The sequence below is a fragment of the Talpa occidentalis genome, unplaced genomic scaffold, assembly GCF_014898055.3.
Source record: "Talpa occidentalis isolate TD23 unplaced genomic scaffold, MPIMG_talOcc4v2.1 talOcc4.15, whole genome shotgun sequence".
Taxonomy (NCBI): Eukaryota; Metazoa; Chordata; class Mammalia; order Eulipotyphla; family Talpidae; genus Talpa; species Talpa occidentalis.
The window spans coordinates 22,568,210-22,571,112 of record NW_023601543.1 but is presented as its reverse complement, the minus strand read 5'-3'; the positions used below and the strand labels follow the sequence as shown (position 1 = coordinate 22,571,112).

At 38.5% G+C, this 2,903-nt stretch overlaps 1 pseudogene; it reads left to right on the top strand.

Annotated features, from left to right (window-relative positions):
* The first annotated feature begins 671 nt into the window (after positions 1-671).
* On the top strand, positions 672-759 carry LOC119246873 (small nucleolar RNA U3; annotated as a pseudogene).
* The last annotated feature ends 2,144 nt before the right edge of the window (positions 760-2,903 follow it).

The following is a 2,903-nucleotide window of genomic DNA, read 5'->3' as shown; positions in this document are numbered from 1 at the left end:
AAGTTTGAGATATACAACATGTTTGTTTGACACGTTTATATATTGCAATATGTTTATCACCCATAGCTTTAGCTAACACTTCTATCACATCACATCATAATTTCTTGATTGAATTGAGAATACTTAAAATCTAGTCTCTTAGCAATTTTGAAAAATATAATTCAGTATGATTGACTATAATCACTATGCTGTGCTATAGATCCCGAGAAATTAGTCATCTTTTTAAAATTTTTACTTATTTATTTTATTTAATCTTTTTTTATTTATTTATGCATACAAGAGCTGAGTACAGGCCAGAGATGCAGGGGGGTGAGAGGATTCACCAGAGACAGAGTGGGGAACAGAACAGGCAGACCGAAATTAGTCATCTTTTTAACTGGAAATGTGTACACTTAAACTACATCTCCCCATTTCCCCATCTCCAACCCCCTGGAACCATGATTTTACTCTCTGACCTCAAGTTCCATCCATGTTGTCACAAATGGCAGGATTTCTTTCTTTCTCATGACTAAATAATATTCCATTGTATACACTGCTAAGGGGAGCAGAGGGCAATACAGGAGAGGTTTGCTGTGCCATATGTGAGTTAGCTCTCTGACAGGGGATTGAACTCAAGCTGCAGCGGTGAAAGCACTGAGACTTAACCCCCAGGCCACCAGGGAAGCCCACAGAAGACTATACTTTCAGGGATCATTTCTATAGTTTGTTACTACAGTGATCATTTTTTAAGGTAGGTTTAGTTGGGGCCTCCCTGGTGGCACAAGTGGTTAAGTCTCAGCACAATGAAGCTATCAGCAGCCACTACAGCATGAGTTTGATCCCTAGCCAGGGAGCTAACTCACATGGTGCAGCAGACCTCCCCTGTCACCCCTGCTGCTCCCCTCAGTGGTGTATTTCAGTCGATCTGCCTGTTCTGCTCCCTAACTCTGTCTCTGGTGAATCCTCTCACCCCAACCCCACCCTAGACCACTGTCTTATACACCCAGTTCCTGGATGCATAAATAAATCTTTAAAAAGGAAAAGAAAGGTCTTGTTATTTTGGGGGTTTTTTGTTTGTTTGTTTTTTGTTTTTTTTTTAAGATTTATTTATTTATTTATACAAGCACTGGGTACAGTCAGAAGCACGGGAGGGTAAGAGAATCCACCAGAGCCAGAGCAGGGAGCAGAATAGGCAGACAGACGGAGGACGCTGCTGAGGGGAGCAGCGGGCGCAGCAGGAGAGGTCTGTGTGCCACATGGGACCCTCGCCCGGGGAAGGGGATTGAACCGGAGCTGCAGAGGCTGCAGGCAGCTTCGCAGCCCAGCACTCAACTGCTGCACCACCAGGGAGGCCCTGGTCTTGTTATTTTTGAATAAGTGGTCTTCTCATTCACTGTACATCCAGAAGTGAAATAACTAAACACCTTAGCATAATAGTTTTGTGTTCTATAGGCCAAATCCTCCTCCCTTGTTCATTTTTTCTTCTAAGCATTGTCATTGTTCTTGATGTTTATTCTGTCATGTGGGTTTTCTAATCACGGTGTACTACTGGGATTGAAAATATATTGGATTGTTAAATTTTGAGCTATATCACATCTTTGCAGTATTGAATCTTCGTATTCATGATCACTATGTTTCTCTAGCAAATCTCTTATGTTCTTAAGTGCTATTTTCTAATTTTCTTCTTAAAGGCTGACTATAGGTTTTGCTTGTTTTAGTCCAAGGTAGCAAGGTGAATTATTAAAATATTTTCATGGTATTCTATATAAGATTGTTTTTTCATTTATGCTTTCTAATGTTTTTAAAGATTTATTTTATTTATTTGTGCATAGAAGAGCTGAGTACATGTAGGCCAGAGTGGGAGAGAGTGGGGAGCAGAACAGGCAAAAGTATTATATTTGAGGGCCTCCCCAGTGGCACAGTGGTTGAGCGCTGGGCTGCGAAGCCCGCAGCCTCTGCAGCACAGGTTCGATCCCCTGTTGCCAGCAAGGGTCCCACTATGGCGCGCAGACCTCTCCTGCCATGCCCACTGCTCCCCTCAGCAGCGTACTTCGTCAATCTGCCTGTTCTGCTCCCTGCTCTGGCTCTGGTGAGTTCTCTCACCCTCCCAAGCTTCTGACTGTACCCAGTGCTTGTATAAATAAATAAATCTTTAAAAAAAAGTATTATATTTGATTAATCAGTATCAGAAAGTTCTCTTTCTAGTTTGCTAATAATAATATATACAAAAATTTTAAAAATTATGAGTATTAAATTGTTTCAAATGTTTTCTTCTTCATACCTTGAGATACTAATCTTATCTAGTTTAATCTAATAATAGACCCCAATAAAATTCACTGACCCCAATAAAATTTTTTGATGATGGACAATTCTTGCATTCATGGCATAAATTCTACTTGGCCACAATGTCTTACTACTATCACTTTTTAAAGTATTACTAGATTCAATAAACCAAATATTTGCTAAGGAATTTTGAAAGTATGTGATGTATGTATTCATAAGCAAGATTAATTTGTAATCATATATTCATATTTTTTCCTTGCACAATTTTAATATCAAGGTTATAAAAACTAGCTCATTTTAACTGAAATAAAACAATTCAGGAATGGATGGAAGACAAAGCCGAGGAACTTGCACATAAAACCAAATTGGGTAAAAAAGATATAAAGACAGTAAATATAAGAAAGTTAGAAAATATTCACTATAGGAAGTAAAATATTTGAATAATAGGAATTTCTTAACAGGAGAAAAATGTGAAAGGGGGAAATCAATTTAAAGAAGTTATTCAAGATAATTTTCATTTCCCAGAAATAAAGGACATGAGTTACCAGATTGAATGGGCCCACTGTGAACAATATATGGGAAAAGACTTGCAAAAAGGAATAATATAGTGAAATTTCAGAATAACAGGGACAAAGAGACAA